The sequence below is a fragment of the Schistocerca nitens genome, chromosome 8, assembly GCF_023898315.1.
Source record: "Schistocerca nitens isolate TAMUIC-IGC-003100 chromosome 8, iqSchNite1.1, whole genome shotgun sequence".
Taxonomy (NCBI): Eukaryota; Metazoa; Arthropoda; class Insecta; order Orthoptera; family Acrididae; genus Schistocerca; species Schistocerca nitens.
In genome coordinates this window covers 381108530-381122893 of record NC_064621.1, presented here as the reverse complement: position 1 = coordinate 381122893, position 14364 = coordinate 381108530, and the positions used below count along the sequence as shown (strand labels likewise).

Sequence of the window (14364 nt, the reverse complement as noted above, 5' to 3'; positions counted from 1 at the left end):
ACTGGCTGACACTGACGGCGGCGGTGCACAAATGCTGCGCAGCTAGCGCCATTCGACGGCCAACACCGCGGTTCCTGGTGTGTCCGCTGTGCCGTGCGTGTGATCATTGCTTGTACAGCCCTCTCGCAGTGTCCGGAGCAAGTATGGTGGGTCTGACACACCGGTGTCAATGTGTTCTTTTTTCCATTTCCAGGAGTGTAGATCAAAACGTCGTGCGTGATGCTGAAGTTTTACTGCATGACCTGCAAAAACGTAGTAATAGATGACCTTTTTCGTTTCATTATTTTGTGGAAGATATCAGCGAGAAAAAGTTTCAAAATGGTTCGAGATTATGTGTGAAGTTTGTTGAAAGTTGCTACGCTCTCCCGTCCCCCAATATAGACTGAATATTGTCTGAATAATGTGCTTGCCTTGAGATACAGTGCCTCGAGACATGTTCACAGTTTCTAATTTTGATACTTCTTCTTCTTCTTCTTAATTGTCGCTTTGGCCTGTGGCACTATATGCGTTCTCTACTTTCCTCCACCTATAATTTCTGTTCTTGGCTTTCGGGGTCCATTCGCCTTTTCTCAGGCCCATCGCCTCCGTATTCCTGTTGATATCATCCTTCCATCTCTTCCGTGGCCTTCCTCAGTCCCTTCTTCCACGGATCCTGAGAGTGATAGCCTTTCTTGCTCCATCCTAATTAGATGTCCAGCTCACATCAGTCTTCTTTTCTTCATTCTTTGGACAATGTCAGCTTGCGAGTATAGGTGTGCCAGGTCCTGGTTTTTTAATATCCTCCATTCCTGTGACCAGGTGGCTTTCTTAGCGCCAAATATTTTCCTTAATATCTTTCTCTCGAAGACTAGCAGCTTTTGCTCATCTTCTTTCCTTGATATAAATGTTTCAGAGCCATATAGCGTTACCAGGAGAATTATACTCTGGTATAGACTGATTTTAAAATTTTTCAGACCTGCTCCACTGCTCACCACATCCTTAAGCCAAAACATGATCTGTTTGCCGCTGTTATCCTGGTCTTTAATACTTAACTTATTAGATCAAACCTTTAAGGTAAGATTAGCCGTTTTAATGAGTAGACCATGACAACATTTTAAATTTTTGAATTCAGTTCACTAGTTATACGAAATACCGAAAATCAAACTTTTGTTGCTCCTGTTTGTTAGATAGCCAACCTGAAACTCGAGTCAGGAGAGAATTTTACCCGTTTAGCAACATACTGAAATGTCGTGTGGCTAGGGCCTCCAGTCGGGTGGACCGTTCGCCTGGTGCAGGTCTTTCGAGTTGACGCCACTTCGGCGACCTGCGCGTCGATGGGGATGAAATGTTGATGATAAGGACAACACAACACCCAGTCCCTGAGCGGAGAAAATCTCCGACCCAGACTGCAGATAATCCTCGCAGCAACTTCAGAGTCGTGTGTTATGCAGGTGTTGCCGCGCGCTCGCCATAGCACCGTCTGACGATACAACATGCATGCAGCACCCTTAGACACCTCACCTCAAGACGTCATTTACCACGAGAACATCCGGCAATCTCGCTGTTGCTGATAGTAACAGGTAACAAATCTACTGACGAACAAGCACCTCGTCTAGTGAACGTCGCAGATTTTGAAATTTCTGCAAGCATCGGAAAGGAAACTATTTCACTGGTGATCTCCATCTGTATTTCTTTCCCTTCAACATAGTTTATATCTACATAAAAATCCTCAAACAATATACAATGCATTTCTCAACGTGGAATGTCCCTACTGATACCGACTGAACGTTGTAGTTAGATGTCACATTGTTAATGTATATATAGTGTTTCTCCTTAATATTTAACTTTTTATGTTAGAAATTTAAATTTATTTTAAATAAGTGAGCAACACTGCTAATGCAATATTTATACAAATGTTTTAAGAAGAGAACTTTATATTCAAGCTGAATTTACTTCACCCGCAATTAGGTCAGCGTCTAGGGTTCTTGTCCAGTTAATAATCTTAATGTGGATAGAAGCTGTTCCAAGGTTGTCTTTCAGAAATGACTGCAGTATAATTTATCGTTTTTTTCATGTCCACCTCTTTCTATTCAGCAGACATACCACTAACATTTTCCACACCAAATAAAGTCACAGTCTGCATAACAAAACTTTGTGCTAAGAATCTCTTTGTTCACACGATACACAACAAAGAGTCTCGTGATCTGTACTCGAGGATTGTCGATAATTGGTGACGTTTTTGGCAACAGAATTAAGAGTATATCCGTGACATATTGTTGCAGACGCATCCAGGACAGTCAATGATTCAATGTAATACTGTTCACATTTTCGCTTTTAAATAACACAGAGCAAAGTAACTTAATGTGTTTACCATATGAAAACACTTGGAAAATGTTATGGAAATTAAAGATATTTGTGAAAGTGACAAAATAAATTCGTTCTTCAAAAATATACACGTTGAGCCACGTCATAAAATCATCATAATAAGAAAACTGGCGTTCTACGGATCGGAGCGTGGAATGTCAGATCCCTTAATCGGGTAGGTAGGTTAGAAAATTTAAAAAGGGAAATGGATAGGTTAAAGGTAGATATAGTGGGAATTAGTGAAGTTCGGTGGCAGGAGGAACAAGACTTTTGGTCAGGAGAATACAGGGTTATAAATACAAAATCGAATTGGGGTAATGCAGGAGTAGGTTTTATAATGAATAAAAAAATAGGAGTACGGGTATCCTACTACACCCAGCATAGTGAACGCATTATTGTGGCCAAGATAGACACGAAGCCCACACCTACTACAGTAGTACAAGTTTATATGCCAACTAGCTCTGCAAATGACGAAGAAATTGATGAAATGTATGATGAGATAAAAGAAATTATTCAGGTAGTGAAGAGAGACGAAAATTTAATAGTCATGGGTGACTGGAATTCGAGAGTAGGAAAAGGAAGAGAAGGAAACATAGTAGGTGAACATGGATTGGGGCTAAGAAATAAAAGAGGAAGCCGCCTGTTAGAATTTTGCGAAGAGCATAACTTAATCATAGCTAACACTTGGTTCAAGAATCATGAAAGAAGGTTGTATACACGGAATAACCCTGGAGATACTAAAAGATATCAGATAGATTACATAATGGTAAGACAGAGATTTAGGAACCAGGTTTTAAATTGTAAGACATTTCCAGGGGCAGATGTGGACACTGACCACAATCTATTGGTTACGAACTGTAGATTAAAACTGAAGGAACTGCGAAAAGGTGGGAATTTAAGGAGATGGGACCTGGATAAACTGAAAGAACCAGAGGTTGTACAGAGTTTAAGGGAGAGCATAAGGGAACAATTGACAAGAATGGGGGAAAGACATACAGTAGAAGAAGAATGGGTAGCTTTGAGGGATGAAATAGTGAAGACATCAGAGGATCAAATAGGTAAAAAGACGAGGGCTAGTAGAAACCCTTGGGTAACAGAAGAAATATTGAATTTAATTGATGAAAGGAGAAAATATAAAAATGCAGTGAATGAAGCAGGCAGAAAGGAATACAAACGTCTCAAAAATGAGATCGAGAGGAAGTGCAAAATGGCTAAGCAGGGATGGCTAGAGGACAAATGTAAGGATGTAGAGACTTATCTCACTAGGGGTAAGATAAATACCGCCTACAGGAAAGTTAAAGAGACCTTTGGAGAGATGAGAGTCGCTTGTATGAATATCAAGAGCTCTGATGGAAACCCAGTTCTAAACAAAGAAGGGACAGCAGAAAGGTGGAAGGAGTATATAGAGGGTCTATACAAGGGCGATGTACTTGAGGAGAATGTTATGGAAATGGAAGAGGATGTAGATCAAGATGAAATGGGAGATTCGATACTGCGTGAAGAGTTTGACAGAGCACTGAAAGACCTAAGTCGAAACAAGGCCCCGAGAGTAGACAACTTTCCATTAGAACTATCAGTTTAATAAGTCACAGCTGCAAAATACTAACGCGAATTCTTTACAGACGAATGGAAAAACTGGTAGAAGCCGACCTCGGGGAAGATCAGTTTGGATTCCGTAGAAATGTTGGAACACGTGAGGCAATACTGACCTTACGACTTATCTGAGAAGAAAGATTAAGGAAAGGCAAACCTACATTTCTAGCATTTGTAGACTTAGAGAAAGCTTTTGACAATGTTGATTGGAATACTCTCTTTCAAATTCTGAATGTGACAGGGGTAAAATACAGGGAGCGAAAGGCTATTTACAATTTGTACAGAAACCAGATGGCAGTTATAAGAGTCGAGGAGCATGAAAGGGAAGCAGTGGTTGGGAAGGGAGTGAGACAGGGTTGTACCCTATCCCCGATGTTATTCAATCTCTATATTGAGCAAGCAATAAAGTAAACAAAAGTAAAGTTCGGAGTAGGTATTAAAATCCATGGAGAAGAAATAAAAACTTTGAGGTTCGCCGATGACATTGTAGTTCTGTCAGGGACAGCAAAGGACTTGGAAGAGCAATTGAACGGAATGGGCGGTGTCTTGAAAGGAGAGTATAAGATGAACATCAACAAAAGCAAAACGAGGATAATGGAATGTAGTCGAATTAAGTCGGGTGATGCTGAGGGAATTAGATTAGGAAATGAGACACTTAAAGTAGTAAAGGAGTTTTGCTATTTGGGGAGCAAAATAACTGATGACGGTCGAAGTAGAGAGGATATAAAATGTAGACTGGCAATGGCAAGAAAAGCGTTAGAAAAATTTGTTAACATCGAGTATAGATTTAAATGTCAGTAGGTCGTTTCTGAAAGTATTTGTATGGAGTGTAGCCATGTATGGAAGTGAAACGTGGACGATAAATAATTTAGACAAAAAGGGAATAGAAGCTTTCGAAACGTGGTGCTACAGAAGAATGCTGAAGATTAGATGGGTAATTCACATATCTAATGAGGAGGTATTGAATAGAATTGGGGAGAAGAGTAGCTTGTGGCACAACTTGACTAGAAGAAGGGATCGGTTGGTAGGACATGTTCTGAGACATCGAGGGATCACCAATTTAGCATTGGAGGGCAGTGTGGAGGGTAAAAATCGTAGAGGGAGACCAAGAGATGAATACACTAAGCAGATTCAGTAGGATGTAGATTGCAGTAGGTACTGGGAGATGAAGAATCTTGCACAAGATAGAGTAGCATGGAGAGCTGCATCAAACCAGTCTCAGGACTGAAGACCACAACAACACATGGGGTGGTAAATTTCTCATAAGAGACATCATTTGTGTTTTATAAAATAAAATTGAGAACAAAGTCGTATTTGATATTTTGTTGTGACATTTATAGGAGGACTAATTTTCATAGCATAACCTTATGACTTGTAAAATTATACATACCTACTCGACTAACTTTATGCACGTCAGAACTTCGCCAGACTATTACAGCACTGAGTAAATATCCAAAAACATGAATCGCACACCATACATCTGAAACAGGTATAACCATGGTTGAAAATAAGACGGTATCATAAGTTTCCGTAATTTGAAAAAAGTTATATAAGACCTTGTTTTATTATAGATACCCACTTGCGGCGTTTTAGAACTTTTTATTATTAATTACCTGTTTTCTATCACTATGCTATACATATGAATACCAGTGTAAAATCTTTGAACATTTTAAAGGGGCCTCTTTTCTGTGTCTACCCATGGATGAGAAACTTAGAAGACATGTTACTATCGATAAGCGACTAAACAAGTGGGTGAATGACCAGAAGCTTACAGCTTAAAATGTAGTTTTTCTTTTCTCGAAATTATTGTGAAGATATTTACAATCTTCAATCTTGGTAAAGGAGAGTGATTTCGTTATGTACGGAAAATCAGCTACGATATATTTCTTGTTCATATAATGGTTTTTTTTGTGTTCGAACAGAATCCTACAGAATGTCTCTGACAAGATGTATGTTGAAAACATATTAATCACTCAGAAAAAATAAAAACCCGATTTATGTTTTATTAAACAGAATAAGCCACATCTGGGAAAAAATACAGTGAAGGTAGTTACAGAATAAATTAATTCTAAATATGATAAAATTCAACTCAATAGTGTTCATAGTGTTGAAATGGTCTGCCACTGTTGTTTTCACCACTAATACATGAAGTTCTCACACCAAAGCTAATGCAAATTACTTCCAAAGACGTAGATGCGATGTTTTTCGTTGGAATCGCACTAACCAGAAACTAATGGGTAAGTTTACGTCTGTCAAATGATTGCAGAACGTAGAATTTGACAATAGAATTCCAGACGTATTTTGCATCTTCTCTATTGATAGCCTATTGACTGTGGCAATAGTTGATTTGATCTATGACAGAAATTTGAAAACTTTCGCCAAGAAAGTTATGAGTAGTGTTGCAGTGTATAATATGGATGTTAAAGAACCAGCGAATAGTGGGAAACGGGAAGCCTAGACAAATGATTAACCAACTGAGGAGAAGATAATCAATGAAAATGTAAGAAGCAGTAATCAGAAGTTATATGAGAAGGGAAGCATTAATTTAGAAAAAAATAAGCGTTTTGAAACAAATATACGAAATCCCGCTTCCTAAATGTTAAACCAATTCTTATAAAGATGTATCACTGCTAATAAAGCTAAACACTTTATTTCTTCTTGAACTTTGTGGCCAGACACAACTGGCAAATTATTTTCTAACGATACCAATAGAGAAATTTAAAAAAAAATGTTAAATGTGGAAAATGGCTCAACTGTGAATACTGTAGGAAAAGTCGTTGACACTTGACTGAAACTGTGGAGAAGAAATGTGTTCTCCAGTGTTTGCTCATGTCTAACGAACAATTCTTTAGCTACTGATAATTTTTTATTAACTTTATTTGGTTATGTGTTTCTTGTATTGTTTAGTGCATTAGAGTTTCAGTCCCAAACAATCGAGGCTCATTCACGAGAAGCATTACAGTTTTTTTCTAGCATTTGCAATGTCTTAATCTGTGACTGTCTCGTGTGTATACAAAACGTTGAGGAAGCTCTTAAAAATAAAACCATATCTTAAGGGACACTGCGGTTGTATATCAGATTTCAAATTACTGACACGTCATGTTCTGGTAATATGTCTTGAGGTTTACTTTCAGTTTGGAAGAGAATCTATCCGTATTCCCCGCATATTGCTTACAAGCATTCATTAAACTGTTTGTCAATGTGAGTTTCATACTTAGCATCAAAGTTAAAACACATTTGTCTTTTGTAATTTGATGAGATTAAAAAATTTTCTCGGAGGTAAATTATAATTCTTCCTGTAAAAATTTAAAATGAGTAAAATAGTTTCTGTCTATTTACATATATAATGTAATGTGGTAAAACTGTATTTCGTTAATATTTCCGTCGGTAATAATGTCACACTTCCTTTCTGTTACCCAGTGTGCCTCTCGTAAGAGTCGTCAGTCTCAATTTCTGTGGTATTTCAACAGATATTTGCAATTAAGTTTTCGCATTGTGTTGCTAGAGTCAGTCCAAGCAAATAAGCCTCATCACGTATTACATGCGACGCTCAGAGTGGATTCAAAGCTTAGACTTGTTTCCCGTTACAAACAAAATGATTTTTATGTCGGAATTTTACGTGCCCATTCGAAACAACAGTCCTGGGTTAGTCTAGCGTGATAGTCCTTTTATCTGTATACATAAACAGAGACATTACTACACGAACAACAACTACTGCTGAAGCAGCGACAACACTGCCCTGGTCCGAACTGAACAACAGCTACCGCCAACCATGCAACATTGCTGAGTCGCTGCTGGGTTGCTGTTCGTTGTTCGTGTTTTACTGGCCCTGTAAACACTTATCGATAAAACGATTATCGCACTAGACTAATCTGGGACCGGTATGTCAGGATGGGCACGTAAAATTTTGTTTGTAACGGGTAACATACCAGCGCCTTTCTTCGACAATTGGCGTCGCATGAAATAAGGGATGTGGGTTATTTGTTTTGGCTGACTCCAGCTACACAATGCGAAAAGGAAATCGCTCTCTGCTGAAACTCCAGAGAAAATGACTCTGGCGACTCTTACGAGAGGCACTCTTTTTAGCTTTGTTAGAGCCATTAACACATTTATGAGCAGAAACATTATTACTTTCAATTTTTGTTAGCTTATCTTTTACGTCGTAGCTGTATTTTGTTAGCGAACTGTATCTACGCTGTTTGTTCTAATACCATCCAGATTTTCTCTTTATCTTTCCAGTTGGTTAACTTTGCAAACCGTGGGATCTGCTAAATTTCATTTGCACTCTTATCGGGCAGTAACTAAACTGAGTAGGGGTCAGCGCCCACAGTCTGTAATAAGTTGCCTAAAATGTCTGTGTCGTCATATCTCACTGTATTTCGCCTTTCTTGTGACAATGTCTCTTTATATACAAAGACAGTAACTTGTTCTCGAAAGAACAGTTATTGTTGATGACCGTGCAGCTTTTCCCTGAAATAAATGATGACTAACTGACAACCTCAGCTGCTGACAGGTGTTGTTGTTATACCTCGAATGCGCACAGGTTGCCCAAACTCTTACGGGAATCGCCAGCGCGTGCGCGAGTAATGAGTGGGTGGGCAAATGTCTATAAGGTACAATACATATGTAGAATTGTGGACAGTTGGGAATGTGAGTCTCACGGGAAGCGTGCAATGGATGAGTCCCTGCAGTCGCGCTATTCATCTGTGTCCTCGGTGGCTCAGATGGATAGAGCGTCTGCCATGTAAGCAGGAGATCCCGGGTTCGAGTCCCGGTCGGGGCACACATTTTCAGCTGTCCACATCGAGGTATAACAACAACACCTGTCAGCAGCTGAGGTTGTCAGTTAGTCATCATTTAATGTCTCTTTATGACTTGATCACGTAATAGTAGTAGGCGACGTGACTAAAAATTATGTGGTATAAACTCGGCTTGTCCGTAGGACTGACTGAATTACGCAAGTCACACTTTTTTGGAGTAGTTCTGTAACTCGAAACAAATCTCGTCTAAGAGCCTGATAGCAGTCATGATAACGTCGATAAAAGATTACTGAAATGAACGTGCTACTTATAAAAAGAGAGAACAATGAAAATTTATCGCATTATCCGTGCCACATTGATCACCATTAGAACAAAGGTAAGCTGCCATATTCAGTATGTAATAAAAAAACTGATGTGTTAGTTATAAGAAAACTATTGACTTCCTCATTTTTAGAGTTTCACTGCAAATTTATTCCCGAAGTTTGATGCATTCATAATATATGTCAGTGAAATGAAAGTTATATTTCTTTTAATTTATGACGCGAAAAACACGGGGCAGCTAAGTACGGGTCCCAATAATTCTGAAGAATGGTGCAGCCCTATGACGAATTTCGTTTTCTGGCAAAGTTTAAATTGGTGTCAAGGTGTATTTTGTGAATATTTTAGTCACACGTTACACATAAAAGCCCTGGATGTCTATGAGTTCTACTAATTTTTCTTTTCACTACAGCATCATTGTCTGATAACACTTTCTGAGCACTGCTAATTCTAAGATAGGCTTTAAAATTGCTGCAGCATCTGTGGGTAGACTTTCTTTTCATTACAGATAAAAGTTGCTCCCTCAAGTGGGTCGTTCCAGACATCGATATAATAGTATCCGAGAACTTGAGAAGTGGTAGAAATTTACGTTCCGGAAAATTTTTATACTAGTCTACAATATTTATTTTATTACGAAATTTGCCAGGCACTGTCGGTCTGTAAGTTCTAACTGTACGTGGCCATCCTGCACTGGTGTCTTGCAAATTCATGTTGATGTTTTTCTTCGATTTAAAAACAGCTCTCTCCACTTTAAGCACTGCGCCGCTAAGTATAAAGCGTTCTCTGAAATTCTCGAGGAGACGTGAATAAACAATATTTTGAACTGGAACCCACGTCCGGAAACGTACCATTTCCGTGCTGCAGCCGTATGGAAGCATTTTTGCTAGGTAGGTATGTAATAGGACAATCATGATCAGGGGTGGGGGGTGGGGGGAGGGTGCTTACTTCGAATCGGCTGATGTCGTTCGACATCTGTCCTACGTCCCTGACCTGGTTCGACCCTTATTGACGCGTCCGTGAGAGACAGAGCAACATGGCTGAGTAAGCATACGTTTGCAGAATACACCGACCTGATTCTTACGTATCGCGAAGTTCACGGTCGCTTTTATCAAGATCGTTATCCTCAACGTCCGACTCCATCGCGTACCATTTTCGCCACAATTACGCAACGGCTTCGGGAAAGGCGTAACTTCACCACTAGCAGGTGTGATTGTGGTGCTCCAATGGGACAGACTGTAGAAACACCAGGCGTAATGGTCGCAGGTACAATGTGTGCACCACACTTCGTCGTGGATACATCGAACCTCACTCGTGATGGATCAGAATGCTAACCGTCCATTGAAAATGGAAAAAACGGTGTAACTGTAAACAACATTGTTTGTGAAAACTGATTAAGTTTAATTTTTGTTTATTTGCTTAATTAATGAGTGAAATTGTAAGACAAATGATGTACTGAATCATCCCTAATAAATTACATATAAAAGTGGTCACATTATCAACGTGTTCTCAGTGGTTGTAGCATGGATACGGTACTTTCCCGGAGATGGGCCCCAATTCAAAATATTATCTATTCAGTCCCCTATAAAAGCACCAGAAGTTTGTAAGGCGAATTTAAGAGTACCCTACATTGAGGTGACGAAAGTCATGGGATACCTCTTAACATCGTTTGAGCCTCCTTTTGCATGATGTAGTGCGGCAACTCGACGTGACTGGAACTCAACAAGTTATTGGAAATCTCCTGCAGAAATACTGACTTATGATACCTCTCTATAGCTCTATAGCAGTTCATAATTGTGAAAGTGTCGCCGGTGCAGAATCTTGTGCACGAACTGGCCTCTTGATTATGTCCCACAAATGTTCGGTGTGATTCATGTCGGGAGATCTGGGTGCTCAAACCATTCGCTCGAACTGTCCAGAATGTTCTTGAAACAACTGTGGCCCAGTGACACGTAGTGTTGTCATCTGTGCAACATTCAATCGCTGTTTGGAAACGTGAACTTCATGAATGACTACATATGGTCTCCAAGTAGCCGAAAATGACCATTTACAGTCAACGATCGGTTCAGTTAGACCAGATCACCCAGTCCATTCCATGTCAACACAGTCCACACCATTATAAAGCCACCATTAGCTTAGACAGTGTCTTGTTGACAACTTAGGTCCATGCCCTCATGAGGTCTGTGCCACACTCGAAACCTGCCATCGGATCTTACCAACTGAAACCGGCCATGGTTTTCCATCCTTCTAGGGATCAGTTGATATAGTCACAAGCCCAGGAGAGACACTGCAGGTGATGTGCTGTTAGCAAAGGCACTCGTGTTGCCTACTGTCCTAACGAATACGGTTAATTCACGCAGTATTGCTTGTCTGTTAGCACTGACAACTCTACGCAGACGCCGCTACTCTCGGTCGTTAGGTGAAAGCCGACGGCCATTGCGTTGTCCGTGGTGATAGGTGACACCTGAAATACGGTACCCGGCTCACAGTTGACACTGTGGATCTCGGAATGAGTAATGCCCTAACGATTCCACGTTCAAATTCTGTTAATTCCCGTCGAGCGGCCCTAATCAAGTCGGAAACCTTTTCACGTGAATCGCCTGAGTACAAAGGACAGCTCCGCCAATGCACTGCACTTTTATTACTTTTGTACGCAATAATACCGCCGTCTGTATATGTGCATGTCGCTTTCCCATAACTCTGTCACCTCTCTTTATACTACATGGCTGTTGTTTACATGCTATTCTGTTAGTGGCGAAACATTATTTGAGTACGACGGTACGGTATTTATTAAAGAAAATGAGTCCTGTTTACAAGTACATTACTGCTTGTGACACTGTCGTACAATGAACACTATTATTTGCTACGTATGTGACTAACAGAATCTAGACATTCATATATTATGTCGAAAGAATGAGATAGGCTACGTTTTCAAGTACTTTTTGATTTGATGGGGATTTTCAGTTTCTTGTTTTTTTTTTTTTTGTGAAATTTTGAATATCTTCCCATTAGAGTACATAAGGCCATTCTGAACCCTAGACAAAGAGACAAAGTCTGTACGATAATTATTTTAGTTTCTAGTATTGTGACCGCGTATACCGTAGTTCAGTTGAAACGGATTTTCATTAGCAGCGATAAAAACCATTACGGAGTAAATGTGTTGAGAAGTGAGTGTAAAAATCCCAAGCTCCTGAAGATATGTACTATAAGATATAACCGTCATGTACTTTAGGCAATATTCTTACTGGTGGCTGTTGCTGAACCAAATCTTTATTTACAGGGTGTACATAAAGTCCGGGAATACTTTCAATTATATATTGCATAAGAACTAAACATTGTACAGATGTCATTCATATTGCATTTTGAAAGGTTTTTTTTACAAACATTCGAAATACGAACTATGAGTGACCCGGCAGACGTCAGTACGGTAATTGAATTCTTGCCATACCCGTCCTAGCATAGCATCGTCGATTGTGGCAGTCGTTTCCCGTACTCTCTCCCATACCCGTTCCAGTGTGGCATCGTCGACTGTGGTAGAGGCGGTACATACACCAGATCTTTAATATGTCCCCACAGAAAAAAGTCACACGGAGTGAGATCTGGTGATAGGGGAGGCCATTTCCAACTCCAACACATAGAAAGTTCGCCCCGCACCTGAACTCGCCATGTTTGCGTCTAGCGCTGACTGTCGGCAAATTACCAAACTACGCTGTAGCGGTATACATAAAAAAAAAACAAAAAAAAAACATTCAGGGTTCCTCTTCAAAATGACGTATGATATCTGCACAATGTTTGGTTCTTGTGCAATAAATAATGGAAAGTGTTCTCTAGTTGTTTTAGATCAAAAACAGTGTTTTGTTTGTAAAGTTGGTGTGCAATTTACTTACGGTGTTTCTGCTTCTTGCTGACATGTTCTGCAAAATACTGCTTATTCCTTCTTTGTTAGCGGATGCTGATGTCGAATGAAACTTTGTTGCACGTATGCACTCGACAGTTCTTGTTTTTGCACTTTCTCTTACGCTGCATTGGCGTTACCTCACTTCGGTAAATACAACTGTAGCTCTAAGTGGTCTCACTCAGCGCAGTATTATAGTGTTCATGTTTGTTCGTTTGTTTTTCGTGTACGCTGTGAGCATGCCAATTTTAAAAATTATACATATAAAATTCATGTCTCTGTGTGTGTGTGAGAGAGAGAGAGATAGTTAGTGTAAATTAGTGAAGATGTCTTATTTCCAAAAGTGAGGAAAAGCGTAAATAACGCCAGTGCTGCGTAAGAAAAAGTACAGGAAGCCAAAAACTGCCAAGAGAATATGTGTAACGGAGTTTCTTTCAACATCAGCCTCCGTGAACTTTTCTCTTCTCCTCTGCTACCGCTCTCTTAGCCACCATTTTCTGCGTAATGTATTCCTTTCATGCTTCTTTTGTTCCTTTTGAAGCCACATACAGAATTTTTTGCTTTTAAATACAACTTCTTTCCTCACTCTATCGTTACACCAGGATGTTTCTTTCCGTCCTTTCTTATCACTTGTTTTTTTACGCACTTTTTCCGCTGTTTCCACCATATTTTTTCCATATTTCTTTTCTAGCTACTTCATTTCGTCCCTGTTGCTCTTGACTATTGTCTGAAATTCTACCTCCAATATCTCTTCTTTCATTTTCCACACTCTTACCATTCTTTCCTGTCTCTCTATCTTCATTTCTTCTTTAATATCCCTAACATTCAGTATGTCTACATCTACATGTCTACATCTGCAGTTAACAGCTAAGTGTCTGAGAGGGTTTATCGAACCACCTCCAAGCTGTTTTTCCACCGTTCCACTCTCGAATAGCATACGGGAATAACGAACGCGTAGATCGTTCCGTGTGCGCTCTGATTTATTTTATTACGATGGTGGTTTCTATGTGGGTGGGAGCCAACGGAATATTTTCACACTCTGAGGAGAAAGCTGGTGATTTAAATTTCATGAAAAGATCCCGCCTCGACGAAAAATGCATTTGTTTCAATGATTCCCACCTCCATTCGCGTATCGTATCTGTGGCACTCTCTCCCCTATACAAAGCGAGATGCCCTTCTTTGAACTTTCTCGATGTCCTCCGTCAGTCCTGACGAGGATCGTACACTGCGCTTCAATACTGCAGAACAGGGCGGACAAGCGCAATGTAAGCCGGCAGTCTCTTTAGTAGACTGATTTTATTTTCTAAGTGTTCAGCCAATAAATTGCAGTCTTTGGTTTACTTTCACATCAACATTATCTATGTTATCTTTCCACTGTAAGTTATTTGTAACTGTAACCTCTAAGTACTTAGCTGAATTTATAGCGTTTAGATTTGTGTGATTTATCATATAACTGAA

At 39.7% G+C, this 14364-nt stretch overlaps 1 protein-coding gene across 1 annotated transcript in view; it reads left to right on the top strand.

Moving 5' to 3' along the window:
- Window positions 1-9030: 9030 nt before the first annotated feature.
- LOC126198823 (myogenesis-regulating glycosidase-like) overlaps window positions 9031-14364 on the top strand; it is a 56154-nt gene continuing 50820 nt past the window's right edge. The window contains exon 1 of the mRNA XM_049935394.1: window positions 9031-9072. The gene's annotated coding sequence lies outside the window, so the exon portion shown is untranslated. The remainder of the gene's footprint in view (window positions 9073-14364) is intronic.